The sequence below is a fragment of the Rana temporaria genome, chromosome 3 (genome assembly GCF_905171775.1).
Source record: "Rana temporaria chromosome 3, aRanTem1.1, whole genome shotgun sequence".
NCBI lineage: Eukaryota > Metazoa > Chordata > Amphibia > Anura > Ranidae > Rana > Rana temporaria.
The window spans coordinates 39,619,609-39,636,114 of record NC_053491.1 but is presented as its reverse complement, the minus strand read 5'-3'; the positions used below and the strand labels follow the sequence as shown (position 1 = coordinate 39,636,114).

General features: G+C 44.9%; 2 non-coding genes across 2 annotated transcripts; both read right to left on the bottom strand.

The window, feature by feature from the left end:
- Positions 1-3,604: 3,604 nt before the first annotated feature.
- TRNAR-ACG lies at positions 3,605-3,677 on the bottom strand. The gene has a single exon. It is a non-coding gene; the product is annotated as a tRNA-Arg (tRNA).
- An 8,251-nt stretch (positions 3,678-11,928) lies between these two features.
- TRNAR-ACG lies at positions 11,929-12,001 on the bottom strand. The gene has a single exon. It is a non-coding gene; the product is annotated as a tRNA-Arg (tRNA).
- Positions 12,002-16,506: the final 4,505 nt, after the last annotated feature.

Here is a 16,506-nt window from a genome sequence, read left to right as displayed (position 1 = left end):
ACCCTGGCCGTTGGTTGTCGGGGTCTGCGAGTGGGGGGCTTATCGGAATATGGGAGTCCCCTTTAATAAGGGGCCCCCAGATCCCGGCCCCCCACCCTATGTGAATGAGTATGGGGTACATCTTACCCCTACCCATTTACCTGGGGGGAAACACTAGACAGGTTTTTAACCACTTGCTTACTGGGCACATAAACCCCATTCGTTCCCAGGCGAAATTTCAGCTTCCGGCACTGCGTCGCTTTAACTGACAATTGCGCGGTCGTGCGACGTGACTCCCAAACAAATTTGGCGTCCTTTTTTCCCCACAAATAGAGCTTTCTTTTGGTGGTATTTGATCACCTCTGCGGTTTTTATATTTTGCGCTATAAAACAAAAAAAGAGCGACAATTTAAAAAAAATATATATTTTTTTTACTTGTTGCTATAATAAATATCCCAATATTTTTTTTAAAAAACTCTTTTTTTTCTCAGTTAAGGCCGATACGTATTTTTCGACGTATTTTTGTAAAAAAAAAAAAAAATCGCAATAAGCGACTGGTTTGCGCAACAGTTATAGCGCCTACAAAATGGGGAACAGAATTATGATTTTTTTATTATTTTTTTTTTACTAGTAATGGCGGCGATCTGCGATTTTTATTGGGACTGGGATATTGCGGCGGACGTATCGGACACTTTTGACACAAATTTGACGCCATTCACATTTATACAGCGATCAGTGCTATAAAAATGCACTAATTACTGTATAAATGTGACTGGCAGGGAAGGGGTTAACACTAGGGGGTGAGGAAGGAGTTAACTGTGTAGCCTGGGCGTGTTCTAACTGTGTGGGGGGAGGGGGGTGACTGGGGAGGTGACCGATGCTGTGTCTCTATGTACAAGAGACACAGATCGGTCTCCTCTCCTCTGACAGCACGTGGAGCTCTGTGTTTACACACAGAGCTCCACGTTCCTGCTGTCACCTGCCGTGTCACCGACGATCGCGTGTACCCAGCGGACATCGCGGCCGCCAGGTACACGCATCGGGTCTTCGGCGATGCGTCGGGACAGTTTTTACCCGCCGCGCGCCACCCAGTGGCGCGCGCGGGTAATGCACATAAAAGGCCGTGTTTAAACGGCCACTTGGCACTTGAGAGCCGCGCTGCGGACGTATTTTGTCTATAGCGCGGATCTCAAGTGGTTAAAGTAATTTATTAGGCAGCTCCGGGGGTCTTCCGACTTCAAGGGTCTTTTTCCGAACTTTCCCTTGTCTTCTCCCGCTCTCCGGTCCCTTCTGTCGCAGTCCCGGGGCATGATGGGACTGTGACGTCATAAGAGGCGGGGGTCACCGTGTGACATCACCCAGGTGACCACGCCCCATGCCTATATAAATTGTTGCGCACCTAGCACACGACATTACAGCGGGATAGATTGTCAAGTCAACATTGGAAGAAGACGATGCAGAAGACCAGGCCGCCGCTAGTAAAAGAGCTGGAAGAAGATAGCGGAGGAGCCCGGCAGAAGGCACCGGAGAGCGGTAGAAGACAACGGAGAGAGCGGAGAAGTCGGAAGAAGACCCCCGGAGCTGCCTAATAAATTACTTTTTTTTTCTTTTCTTGACACTTTTTCCCCCAGGTAAAGGGGGCTCCTGGATTCCAATAAGCCCTCCGCCTGCAGACCCCGACAACAAACGGCCAGGGTTGTCGGGAAGTGGCCCTTGTCCTCACCAACATGGGGACAAGGTACTTTGGGGTGGGGGGGGGCCGCAGGGCGCCCCCTGCCCCAAAGCACCTACCCCTCCATGTTGAGGGCATGTGGCCTGGTATGGTTCAGGAGGGGGGGGGCTCGCTCGTTCGTCCCCACCCCCTTTCCTGACCGACCAGGCTGCTTGCTCAGATAAGGGTCTGGTATGGACTTTGGGGGAACCCCCACAACGTTTTTCGACATAGGAAGTTCCCCTTAAAATCCATTCCAGACCTAAGGGCCTGGTATGCTTTTGGAGGGGGAACCCATGCCGTTTTTTTCTTTAAAATTTGGCATGGGGTTCCCCCTTATGATAAGCCACTGGCAAAGTCCCCTGTCCTGGAGGCGACTTCAAGTAAGTCGCGCTGTGGTTCACGCTCAAGTCGTGTCCAAGTCGCGCACAAAATCGTGTTGTCCCTGTGTGAACCAGCTCTTAGGGGTGTACTCACTTTTGTTGCCAGCAGTTTAGACATTAATGGCTGTGTGTTGGGTTATTTTGAGGGGACAGCAAATTTACACTGTTATACAAGCTGCACACTCACTACTTTACATTGTAGCAAAGTGTCATTTCTTCAGTGTTGTCACAAGAAAAGATGGAATAAAATATTTACAAAAATGTGAGGGGTGTACTCACTTTTGTGAGATACTGTGTGTGTGTACTATATTACCAAAAGTATTGGGACACCTGGCTTTCACGCACATAAACTTTGATGGCATCCCAGTGTTAGTCCGTAGGGTTCAATATTGAGTTGGCCCACCCTTTGCAGCTATAACAACTTTAACTCTTCTGGGAAGGCTGTCCACAAGGTTTAGGAGTGTCTATGGGAATGTTTGACTATTCTTCCAGAAGCGTATTTGTGAGGTCAGGCACTGATGTTGGATGAAAAGGCTTGGCTCGCAGTCTCCACTCAAATTCATCCCAAAGGTGTTCTATCAGGTTGAGGTCAGGACTCTGTGCAGGCCAGTCAAGTTCTTCCACCCCAAACTCGCTCATCCATGTGTTTATGAACCTTGAGTTTGGGGTGGAGGAACTTGACTGGCCTGCACAGAGTCCTGACCTCAACCCAATAGAACACCTTTGGGATGAATTAGAGTGGAGACTGCGAGCCAGGCCTTCTTGTCCAACATCGGTGCGGTCATTGAGGTTCAGATTCCCCAACTTAAAGCGGAGGTTCACCCTAAAAAACAAGTTTCTACCATGCCATTCAGCATATTAGTATGCCTTTATTTATTTTTTTGGCGCCGTACTCACAGTTTAATCCCTTAGTTAAGTTTCTATGAAGAGGGGAACATGATTGATGGTCGGCTATGGCGCGTCACGCTTCCCGAAAATAGCCGGAGTAGGACTCGGCTCTTCACGGCGCTATACGGCGCCTGCACAAAGACTGGGAGCTGACTGTGCAGGCGCCGTGAAGAGCCAAGTCCTTTTTCGGCTAATTTCGGGAAGCGTGACGCGCCATAGCCGGCCGTCAATCATGTTCCCCTCTGCCTAGGAACGCCTACTCCCCGTGGGGAGTCTGAAACTTAACTAAGGGATTAAACTGTGAGTACGGCGCAAAAAAATAAAGGCATACTGTAGCTCGTGCTAGTATGCTGAATGGCATGGTAGAAATGTTTTTATTTTTTTTTAGGGTGAACCCCCGCTTTAATATAGAAGTGTCAGAATGCATCAGTTTGAGTAGCAATACTATAATGTACTAAGCCACTGATGACCCCCAGGGGGCGCCTGTGCACCTCCTAGAATAAAATAATGAATAGATAAGTGGTTCTTTGGAAAGCTTTTTAACAATTTACTAATAAAATCAGGCAAACGCAAAATAAAAAATTGAATGTATAATGGAATGCACTGGCCAAGCAGATTTTTTTCCTAAAAAAAATAAAAATTTCGAGCCAGCCAGGAGTCGAACCTAGAATCTTCTGATCCGTAGTCAGACGCGTTATCCATTGCGCCACTGGCCCTACTGGTAAAAGGAAAATTAACTCCTCCTCACCCAGCTGACTTCAAACATTTTTGCACAAGCCTCCAGTCAATATATTATCGTGTGTGTCTGCTCACATATTTGTGTTTAACCACTTCCTTACTGGGCACATATACCCCCCTCCTGCCCAGGTGAAATTTCAGCTTTCGGCACTGCGTCGCTTTAACTAACAATTGCGCGGTCGTGCGACGTGGCTCCCAAACAAAATTGACGTCCTTTTTTCCCCACAAGTAGAGCTTTCTTTTGGTGGTATTTGATCGCCTGTGCAGTTTTTATTTTTTGCGCTATAAACAAAAAAGTGCGACAATTTTGAAAAAAATACAATATTTTTTACTTCTTGCTATAATAAATATCCCAATTTAAAAAAAAAAAAAAACACATTTTTTTTCTCAATTTAGGCCAATACGTATTCTTCTACATATTTTTGGTAAAAAAAAAAAAAAAAAAAAAAAAAAAAAAAATCGCAATAAGCGATTGGTTTGCGCAAAAGTTATAGCGCTTACAAAATAGGGGACAGAATTATTATTTTTTATTATTTTTTTTTTACTAGAAATGGCGGCGATCTGTGATTTTTATTGGGACTGCGACGTTATGGGTGACACATCGGACACATTTTTGGCTCCATTCACATTTATACTGCGATCAGTGCTATAAATATGCACTAATTACAGTATAAATGTGACTGGCATTGAAGGGGTTAACACTAGGGGGTGAGGAAGGGGTTAAATATGTTCCCTATATAGTGTTCTAACTGTAGGTGGAGGGGGGGGGGTGACTGGGGGGGTGACCGATCTGTGTCCCTATGTACAAGAGACACAGATCGGTCTCCTCTCTCCCTGACAGCACCGCTGTCTCTGTGTAAAACGGCAATGAGAGATGATCTCATATGTTTACATATGAGATCATCTCTCATTGGCCGCACAGATCGCATCGCAAACGGCCACTCTGATTGGCCGTTCGCGGCGATCTGTAATACAGATTTTCCCCGCTGCGCACTCTGGAGCGCGCGCGGGGAACGCGCAAAGAGGCGGATGTCAATTGACGTCCACTTGGATTTTGGGATCCGCGCTGTAGCCGTCAATTGACTATAGCGCGGGTCCCAAGTAGTTAAACTTTATGTCCCATTCACACTTGTGGATTGCAGCAATGTGTCGGTTCCTGCATCACCTCTGCATGTGCAGAGCATTGAGGTTTCATTCCTTGTCATTAGTAATGCAATGCACTTTACAGCTGAATGCAAGAAACCGCAGTGCAAAAACCTATACACAATGCGTTGTTGTGCTCTGCGTTGCTAAAACAAATAGAATAAAAGACTAGCTTAAGGCAACACTCATTAACACACCACAATAGATCACTAAAGTGTGAAGCAGCCCATAAAACAGAACTACAATGAACAGAACAATTCAAAGGAAGTGGGCTGAACATGGTACCACATGCACGTTACGCCAAAAAATAAAAGTTGTATAAGGCCCCTTTCACACCTGCGGACAGTGGCCCGGATTCAGATACGACGGCGTATCTCCTGATACGCCGTCGTATCTCTGAGTGCGGGCCGTCGTATCTATGCGCATAGATTTCCCTAAAATCCGACTGGCGTAAGTGTCTTACACCGGCGTATCTTAGGCTGCATATTTACACTGGCCGCTAGGTGGCGCATCCGTATAGTTACGCAAGGAATATGCTAATGAGGTATTTACGCTGATTCAGAAACGTACGTCCCGCCGGCGCATTTTTTTACATCGTTTACGTTCGGCTTTTTTCGGCGTATAGTTACCCCTGCTATATGAGGCGTAGCTAATGTTAAGTTTGGCCGTCGTTCCCGCGCCGAGTTTTAAAAATTTTACGTCGTTTGCGTAAGTCGTTCGCTAATAGGGCCGGACGTCATTTACGTTCACGTCGAATCCAATACGTCCTTGCGGCGTACTTTGGAGCAATGCACACTGGGATATTTCACGGACGGCGCATGCGCAGTTAAAAAAAACCGTCAAAAACGCGGGGTCAACTCAAATTTAAATAAAACACGCCCACAACATCCCCATTTGAATTAGGCGGGCTTACGTCGCCACACATACGTTACGCCGCCGTAACTAAGGGCGCAAGTTTTTTCTGCATACGGAACTTGCGCCCAAAGTTACAGCGGTGTAACGTATCTGAGATACGTTACACCGGCAGATAGATAGACGAATCTATCTGAATCCGGCCCAGTATGTCCGTATATCATCCATCCATTTTCGGATGAAATACGGACATACATGTATCCCTATGCCGGGATAGCGGGTGTCAGCAAATGAACATCTGCTGACACCTGATCTCATCGGTCCCCGCTATGGTCCGATTTTGCAGACGGAGGAAAATTCTATCGGATCGGGTGAATACGGACAGACGGTCCGTGTTCATACGATCCTCCCTATAGGGGAGAGACAAGATCTGACGGGGCGGTCCCTGCACAGCGTGCGGGGACCACCCTATCATCAGCCAGCTCAGCGGGGATCAACGGAGCGACCCCTGCTGAGCAAGCGGATGAGACATCCTCACGGGATCCGTATATGTGAAAATGGGCCTAAAGCAGATTTTTAAGATATCCACACTACAACATACAGTAAAACCTTGGTTTGAGAGTAACTTGGTTTGAGAGCGTTTTTCAAGACAAGCAAAACATTTTAAAAATGTTGCCTTGATATACAAGTGATGTCTTGATATAAGAGTAGCTTCATGTCACAACTGAGTATAAAAAAGAAGAGAGGAGCCTCTAAGTGTAGCAATATGGTTACATTTAACCACTTAAGGACCGCCTAACGACGATATACGTCGGCAGAATGGCACCGCTGGGCACAATCACGTACCTGTACGTGATTTTATAAAGCCCAGCGGTGGGTCGTGGGCGCTCGCTCCCACGACCAGGTCCGAAGCTCCGTGACCTTGGCCGCGGGACTCACGGACCAGATCACCGCAACAGTCCGGCGATCGGTCCGCGGAGCAGAAGAACGGGAGAGGTGTGTGTAAACACGGCTTCCCCGTTCTTCACTGTGGCGCCGTCATCGATTGTGTGTTCCCTGATATAGGGACGCACAATCGATGACGTCACACCTACAGCCACACCCCCCTACAGTTGTAAACACACTTCAGGGAACACATAACCCCTTCAGCGCCCCCTTGTGGTTAACTCCCAAACTGCAAATGTCATTTTCATAGTAAACAATGCATTTTAAATGCATTTTTTGCTGTGAAAATGACAATGGTCCCAAAAATGTGTCAAAATTGTCCGAAGTGTCCGCCATAATGTCACAGTCACGAAAAAAATCACTGATCGCCGCCATTAGTAGTAAAAAAAAAAAAATAATAAAAATGCAATAAAACTATCCCCTATTTTGTAAACGCTATAAATTTTGCGCAAACCAATCGATAAACGCTTATTGCGATTTTTTTTACCAAAAATATGTAGAAGAATACGTATCGGCCTAAACTGAGGAAAAAAATACATTTTATATATGTTTTTGGGGGATATTTATTATAGCAAAAAGTAAAAAATATTGCATTTTTTTCAAAATTGTCGCTCTATTTTTGTTTATAGCGCAAAAAATAAAAACCGCAGAGGTGATCAAATACCACCAAAAGAAAGCTCTATTTGTGGGGGGAAAAAGGACGGCAAATTTGTTTGGGAGCCACGTCGCACGACTGCGCAATTGTCAGTTAAAGCAAAACAGTGCCGAATCGCAAAAAGGGGCCTGGTCTTTTACCTGCATTTTGGTCCGGGTCTTAAGTGGTTAATGAAGGTACAACATTTAGCAACTTATTGCTACACTTAGAGGCGCCTCTCTTCTCTTTTATACCCTGTAAAAAAAATGCTTTGTTATACAAGTGCTTTGGATTACAAGCATGCTTCTGGAACGAATTATGCTCACAAATCAAGGTTTTACTGTACAAGTAATGAAAATTTCTATCTTTTATTAATATCCTTTAAAAAAAAAATTTTTTTAAAACATTTTACATGGAGAATCATAGTATCGTTGATAAGCCTTTATTTGAATATACTGTATATTCCCATGCAACATTTATTAGCTATTATAACAGTGTGTGTATATATATATATATATATATATATATATATATATATATATATATATATATATATATATATATATATATATATATATATATATATATATGTGTGTGTGTGTATATGTCATTTGACTTAATATATCATATGATATCTCAATGTGTCTCCTCTTCTACAGGCGCTCAGTTCTATTAAAATATGGAAACACATAATAACAAGTATATAGTTAAGAGTAACTCCAAAAAAAAAAAAAAAAAAAAAAAAAAAACATTCCCCCCTGGGTGATCTACAGCAGTGGTTCTCAACCCTGTCCTCAGGTACCCCCGACAGGCCATGTTTTGGGAATTTCTCTTAGATAAAATAACTGTCCAAAATACCAAACCATTGACTCTGATTTAAAGCACCTGTGCAAGATAAAGGAAAACCTGCAAACATGGCCTGTTGGGGGTACTTGAGGACCACTGATCTACAGTACCTTGAAAAAGTATTCATACCCCTTGAAGTTTTTACACAATTTGTCATGTTACAACCAGTGGCGGTGCGTCCATAGTAGGCGCAGGAGCCCCGCCCCCTCTCTCCTGCACCCACTCACTCAACAATTTATAGACTCATGCATTGCATGTGCAGAGTTGGGGAGTGCATCAAGCACAGAGTGGAGGGTTCAGGAGTGTGTTTCGTACAGATTGCAGTGTTCAGGGGTGTGCTGTGTACAGAGTGCATGGTTTGTGGGTGCACTATGCACAGTGTGGAATTCCAACTGCCCCCCCAAACCGATAACAAGCCTTAGCACCATCTCCAAAATCATGGAGAAAGCAGTAGTACAACAGCTACAACGCCATCTGGACTCCAACAACCTCCTGGACCCACTACAATCAGGTTTTCGCCCAGGCCACGGGACAGAAACGGCACTTCTCAAATTATGGTATGATGCTCTCCAAGCAGCGGACGAAGGAGAACCTTGTCTCCTGGTGCTGCTGGACCCAAGTGCAGCTTTCGACACAGTAGACCACAAAACTCTACTCACGCGGCTCACAGAAGTAGGTGGAGTCGCAGACTCAGATCTATCGTGGTTCGCATCGTTCTTAGAAAAATAATCGATCACAGACAGTGAAACTAGGAGCCTTCACATCAGAAACCTGCACCGTCACATGCAGAGTCCCTCAAGGATCACCCCTGTCGCCCATATTCTTCAACATCTACCTCCGCCCACTCCTCACAATCATTAGCAAACAAAACTTGTTCTACCACTCCTACGCGGACGACACTCAACTTCATCTGCGTATCACCAACAAAAAAGACCAATATCACAGATTAGAAAAAATTCCATGACATTGATAGATAATTGGACGACGGAGAGCGCCCTCAAACTCACTGGATCAAAAACAGAATTTCTCTTTCTACACGCAAACCGGAAGACAAAATCGTCCCGTGACATCCCCGCAGGGGTCCCTCCTCCTCCCTCCCGGTCGCCGGGCCAGTAGGAGAGAGGAGCGGGCCTCACGCATGCGCAATAGGGTTCCTGGCGTGAAACTGTAAGGCTACACTGCTGGGTACCTTTCCCTGCAATGCCACCTGACAGCTGATGGAAACATCAGCTGCGGATGCCGACATCACTGGACTCCAGGAGAGGTAAGTGTGCTATTGTTAAAAGCCAGCAGCCGCAGTATGTGTAGCTGCTGGCTTTTAATAAAAAATTTGGGGTGGAACACGGCTTTAAGCAAGTGGCTTACTATGGGGGGAATGGAGAAGGAGCTCTGGCAGGGTCCCCAGAAAATGAGGTTTGGAGCCGTCCTGTGCAACATATTTGCACAGAGCAGGTAAGAAAGACATTCTTTATTTTTTAAATTACAAAAAAAGAATTTAATAAAAAAAGAAAAACAATTAAAAACTATATTTAAAGCACCCCCATACACACCTCATATAAATAAGTGCAGCATAGAGTGAGGCTGTGTATGTAACCATCAATTGCGCCACGCATGCGTGGTATTCTTGTGAACATTGGAGTAATAATTCCCAGATAACTCTAAACCACAGGTGTCAAACACAAGGCCCGTGGGCCGAATCCGTCCCTCCAGGCCAATTCATGTGGCCCTTGCACCTATTCTGCAGCTGCAGGAGAGATCCAGCCCTCCGGACCTCTGGTCCTCCTCAAGACCCCTTACTTTCCACTTTTAAAGGGGTTGTAAAGGTAAATGTTTTTTCACCTTAATGCATCCTATGCATTAAGGTGAAAAAACATCCGACGGTAACCCCCCCCCCCCGAACCCCCGTTTTACTTACCTGACCCCTCGAAAGTCCCGCGCGCGTCCACGTGATCCTCTTCGGTTCCCAGCCTGGCCGTTGATTGGCTAGGCTGGACGGATTAATAGCAGCGCAGCCATTGGCTGGCGCTGCGGTCAATCACAGCGGATGACGCGGCGCGCCGGGCCGAGTGATACAGTCGGCGGCTATGCCCGCCGCTGTATCACGGGAGCGCGCTCGCAAAAGCTTTCCACCATGCAAGCTTGCTCGCATGAAGGTGTAAAGCTTTTACGAGGAGGAGCCGAGACAGCCGCCGAGGGACCCCAGAAGACCGGGTTAGGGGACACTCTGTGCAAAAACGACCTGCACAGTGGAGGGAAGTATAGCATGTTTGTTATTTAAAAAAAAAAAAATTGCCTTTAGTGACCTTTTAAGCAATACATCCAGCTTCTTCCCAGCAGCAGCATAAGGAAAGGGGGGTGCACTGTGATGTAAGGGACAACTTCTGATGGTGGGGTGGCTCCTAACATCTAATGTAAGGGGAGGGGACGCGCTGGACATCTAATCTTACAGATACAACCGGCCCTTTTGAGGACAATCATAATGCTGATGCGGCCCACAATGAAATTGAGTTTGACACCCCTGATCTAAACTGATAACCTGTAAAAGTTTTTAAATCGTTGCTTATGTTGAATTTTTGGTATTTTTTTTTTTTTGTGATTCTGCAGGTATGCGTAATTTTAGGAGCTTACGTGTTTGGTATATATTTACTCCAGGCCACACCATCCTTTATATTTAACAAAAAAATAAAAAATATTATTATGTTCGCATTAAAATTCATTTTAGTGTATTTTTTTTTTCCTGAAAATATGCTTTTGATAAATGATTGCACAAGTATCGTGAGACATAATACAATTGCAACAACCACCATTTTATTCTCCTTTGAGAAAATGTATACTTTTTAAGGGGGTTTAGTGTAATTTCTAGCAAAAATAAAAAAATAGAGGGCCAGATTCAGATAACAAGTACGCCGGAGTACTTTCAAATTTGCCGCGTCGTATCTTTAGTTTGAATCCTCAAACCAAGATACGACGGCTTTTGGCTTCGATCCGACAGGCGTACGGCTTCGTACGCCTTCGGATCGTAGGTGTAATACTTCGGCGCCCGCTGGGTGGAGTTCGCGTCGTTTTCCGCGTCGGGTATACTAAGGTAAGGTCACGAAGGTACGCGCGGCCGTCGCATTCTCTTACGTCGTCGCTAGTCGGCTTTTCCCGGCGTATAGTTAAAGCTGGTATTTCGTGGTCTTTAGACTTGCCATGTTAAAGTATGGCCGTCGTTCCTGCGTCGAATTTCAATTTTTTTTTTTTTGCGTAAGTCGTCTGTGAATAGGAAAGGACGTAACTCACGTCGACGTTCAAAAAATGACATCGGTGCGACGTCATTTCGCGCAAAGCACGGCGGGAAATTTCAAAAACGGAGCATGCGCAGTACGTTCGGCGCGGGAACGTGCCTCATTTAAATGATACACGCCCCATTTGAATTAGGCGGGCTTGCGCCGGACGGATTTACGCTACACCGCCGCAAGTTTACAGGCAAGTGCTTTGTGAATCAAGCACTTGCCCATAAAACTTGCGGCGGTGTAACGTAAATGCAATACGTTGCGCCGCCGGAATTCTACGTGAATCTGGCCCAGAGATTATATAATGTGCGCAATGAAAAAAAAGTGTCCTGTAGTCAAGGGGTTAAGTTGTGTGAGAGAATAGGATTCTTAGTCGTGGCCAAAGTGACAGTTCCAGGAAAACAACGTACGCCGGTGTAAAGAGCTCATATAACGATGTGAAGAAGGAAGTGAGAGTGATCTCCGGCACATTCATTCCGCATAATACAGGTTTTAGAACCGATTGAAGCATTAAAAAAGAATTAAAAATGTTTGCGAGCCAGCCAGGAGTCGAACCTAGAATCTTCTGATCCGTAGTCAGACGCGTTATCCATTGCGCCACTGGCCCCACACCCTTCACAGCCTGACTGCCCTGTAGACAATCTTCTACTGATCGGATGCATTCTTTTGTTAAAGCGGTAGTTCACCCTCCTTAAGAACAATGCAGCATAAAATCCGGCATAGTAGCGCGAGCTACACTATGCCGGTCTTAATTTTTTTATCCCCGTACTCACGGTTATATCGTGCATTGAAGATTCCGTCTGCCGCGGGGAATGGGCGTTCCTAGCAAGAGGGAGGGTGATTGACGGCCGGCTCTGGCACGTCACGCTCCCCGAAGACAGCCGGAGTAGGTCTCGGCTCTTCACGGCGCCTGCGCACAGGCTATGCGCAGGCGCCGTGAAGAGCCAAGCCTATTTCGGCTATTTCCGGAGAAGCGTGACGTGCCACGGCCGGCCGTCAATCACCTTCCCTGTCCATAGGAACGCCCATTCCCCGGAATCTTCTATGTAGGATATAACGGTGAGTACGGGGAAAATTTTTTTTTTTTTTTTTTTTTATATAGGGTGAACCCCCGCTTTAAACACATTGATAGTCAGTGTTCATATGAATAGCAGACAATACAGCTCCAGTCACTGGCAATGTAAGTGATAGAAATACAGATGAACATTGGTTTGAGAGTAACTTGGTTTGAGAGCGTTTTGCAAGACAAAGACAAAAGTTTTAATAAATGTTGCCTTGATATACAAGCGATGTCTTGATATAAGAGTAACTTCATGTCACAACTGAGTATACAAAAAAGAAGAGATGAGACACTGATGCCGCGTACACACGGTCGTTTTTTCGGCATTAAAAAAAACTACGTTTTTAAAAACGTCATTTAAAATGATGGTGTGTGGGCTTCACATCGTTTTTCGGCTTTTAAAAATGTTGTTTTTCGGGTTGTAAAAAATGATCGTGTGTGGGCTAAAACGACTTTTTTTAAACCCGCGCATGCCCAGAAGCGAGTTATGAGACAGGAGCGCTTGTTCTGGTAAAACTACCATTCATAATGGAGTAAGCACATTCATCACGCTGTAACAGACAAAAAAGCGCGAATCGTCTTTTACTAACACGGAATCAGCTAAAAACAGCCCAAAGGTGAATAGAACTTCCCCTTCAGAGTGCCGTCGTACGTGTTGTACCTCACCGCGCTTTGTTCATCATTTTTCAAAAACGATGGTGTGTGGGTAACGTCGTTTTTAATGATGAAGTTGGAAAAACTTAGTTTTTTTGGACATGCTAAAAACAAAGGGCCAAATCCTCAAAAGAGATACGACGGAGTAACTGCTGTTACTCCGTCGTATCCCTGGTCCTAACTATGGAACTGATCCACAGAATCAGTTTTCCATAGTTAGGGAGAAGATCCGGCATGTGTAATTGAATTACACTGCCGGATCTTAGGATGCAGTACCGCATCCGCCGCTGGGGGCATTTTGTGTCGAAATGCCGCCTCGGGTATGCAAATTAGGACTTACGGAGATCCACGAAGCTTTTCAGCTTAGTTTTTTCTCCGTAAGTTATATTTTGCAAACGCAAAATTAGGGCTGCTTTTACAAGGTGTAAACTGTTTACACCTTGTAAAAACAGACCTTTCTTGCTAGCGGCGCGATTTTTTTTTTAATTGAAATTTTTTTTTTGCCGCTGTATCTTTTTTTTTACCCGACGCAACTTTATTGTCCCGTCGCGATCCACAAAGCCAGGCGTAACGTAATTTCGCGCTATGCACGTCGGGAAAATGACGTCACGAGCGCGCCTCATTTAAATGGGAATCGCCCCCTGGAGAAGAGGAACGCCTTGCGCCGGCCGGATTTAAGTTACACCGCTCAAAATTTCTAGGTAAGTGCTTTGTGGATCGGCACCTAACGTGGAAATTTTGCGGCGGTGTAACTTAAATCCGAAAAGTTACGTTGCGCCGTCTCTTTGTGGATTACCCCCAAAGTTTTTTTTTTCATGCGGAAAAACGACCGCGTGTACGCCGCATTAGTGTAGCAATATGGTTACATTTAATGAAGATACAACATTTAGCAACGTATTGCTACACTAATGCCGCCTAGACACGATCAGAATTTCCGATGAAAAAAGACCGATAGAATTTTCTGGACAGAGGTGTGGCTGTGGACGTGATATATTTGGATTTTGCAAAAGCGTTCGATACAGTTCCGCACACACGGCTCATGCGTAAGGTAAAGTCTACAGGATTGGATATATCAGTTTGTAAATGGATAGAAAACTGGCTGAAAGACAGAATTCAGAGTCGTGGTTAAAGTGGAGGTTCACCCGGAAATGACAATTTTTAACATTAGATGGATGCTCATTTTGTGAAGGGGAATCGGGTGTTTTTTTTAAGATCAAAGCCGTACTTGCCGTTTTAGAGATACATCTTCTCCGCCGCTTCCGGGTATGGGCTGCAGGACTGGGCGTTCCTATTTGATTGACAGTCTTCCGACAGGCTTCCGACGGTCGCATCTATCGCGTCACGATTTTCGGAAAGTAGCCGAACGTTGGTGCGCAGGCGCCGTATAGAGCCGCACCGACGTTCGGCTTCTTTCGGCTACTCGTGACGCGATAGATGCGACCGTCGGAAGCCTGTCAATCAAGAAGGAACGCCCAGTCCCGAAGACCATACCCGGAAGCGGCGGAGAAGATCGCTCTCTAAAACGGTAAGTAATGCTTAGTTTTTTAAAAAAACTACCCGATTCCCCTAGACAAAATGAGCATGAATCTAATCTTAAAATTTTTTTTTAGGGTGAACTCCCACTTTAATGATTCTTACTCTGAATGGTCCAAGGTTATCAGTGGTGTACCCCAAGGTTCAGTGCTGGGACCCTTACTTTTCAATATCTTTATAAATGATATTGGGTCTGGGATCAAAAGTAACATTTCTGTCTTTGCAGATGACACCAAGCTATGCAGTGGAATAACGTCCTTGCAGGATGTCTCCAATTTACAAGCCGACCTCAATGCTCTGTCTGATTGGGCGACTAAGTGGCAGATGAGGTTTAATGTTGATAAATGTAAAGTTATGCACTTGGGGACTAAGAATATGCATGCATCATACATACTAGGGGGAGTACTACTGGGGGGATCTGTAGTGGAGAAGGATCTGGGGGTTTTAGTTGATCATAAGCTCAATAATAACATGCAATGCCAAGCTGCGGTTTCCAAAGCGAGCAAAGTCCTTTCTTGTATAAGAGAGGTATGGACTCCAGAGACAGAGATATAATTTTGCCCCCCTGTACAAATCATTAGTAAGACCTCATCTGGAATATGCAGTTCAGTTTTGGGCACCAGTTCTCAAAAAGGATATTGGAGAACTGGAGAAAGTGCAGAGAAGGGCAACCAAACTGATAAGAGGCATGGAGGAGCTCAGCTATGAGGAAAGATTAGAGGAACTGAATTTATTCACTCTTGAGAAGAGGAGAATTAGGGGGGATATGATCAACATGTACAAATATATAAGGGGTCCATATAGTGAACTTGGTGTTGAGTTATTCACTTTACGGTCAACACCGAGGACAAGGGGGCACTCTTTACGTCTAGAGGAAAAGAGATTTCACCTCCAAATACGGAAAGGTTTCTTCACAGTAAGAGCTGTGAAAATGTGGAATAGACTCCCTCCAGAGGTGGTTCTGGCCAGCTCAGTAGAGTGCTTTAACCTCTTCCATACCGGGCAGTTATACACACTTCCATACCAGGCCTATTCTGGCACTTCTCTCCTACATGTACAAATCATAATTTTTTTGCTAGAAAATTACGCAGAACCCCCAAACATTATATATGTTTTTTTAGCAGACACCCTAGGGAATAAAACGACGGTCATTGAAACCTTTTATCTTGCACGGTATTTGCGCAATAATTTTTCAAACGCCTTTTTTTGGGAAAAAAATTGTTTCATGAATTAAAAAAATTTTAAAACAGTAAAGTTAGCCCAATTTTTTTGTAAAATATGAAATATGATGTTACACCGAGTAAATAGATACCTAACATGTCACGCTTTAAAATTGCGCACACTCATGGAATGGCGCCAAACTTCGGTACTTAAAAATCTCCATAGGCAACGATTTGAAATTTTTTACAGGTTACCAGTTTAGATTTACAGAGGAGATCTAGTGCTAGAATTGTTGCTGGCACTCTAACGCACGCGGCGATACCTCACATATGTGGTTTAAACGGCGTTTACATATGTCGGCGGGACTTGCGTGTGCGTTCGCTTCTGCGCGCAAGCTACCGGGGGCAGGGGCGTTAAAAAAATTAATTTTTATTTCTTTTTTTTTTTATATATATTTATTTCTTTTTTTACACTTTTTTTTTTTTTTTATCACTTTTATTCCTATTACAAGGAATGTAAACATCCCTTGTAATAGGAATGTGTGTGACAGGTACTCTTTATGGAGAGATGCGGGGTCAATAAGACCCCACATCTCTCCTCCAGGCTGGAAAGCATGAAATCGGTGAAAAAAAATTCACCGATCTCATGCTTGTGGTTGCTTAGCAGCCGCAATCGCGGCTTTGTTTACTTACGGGGACCCGGGC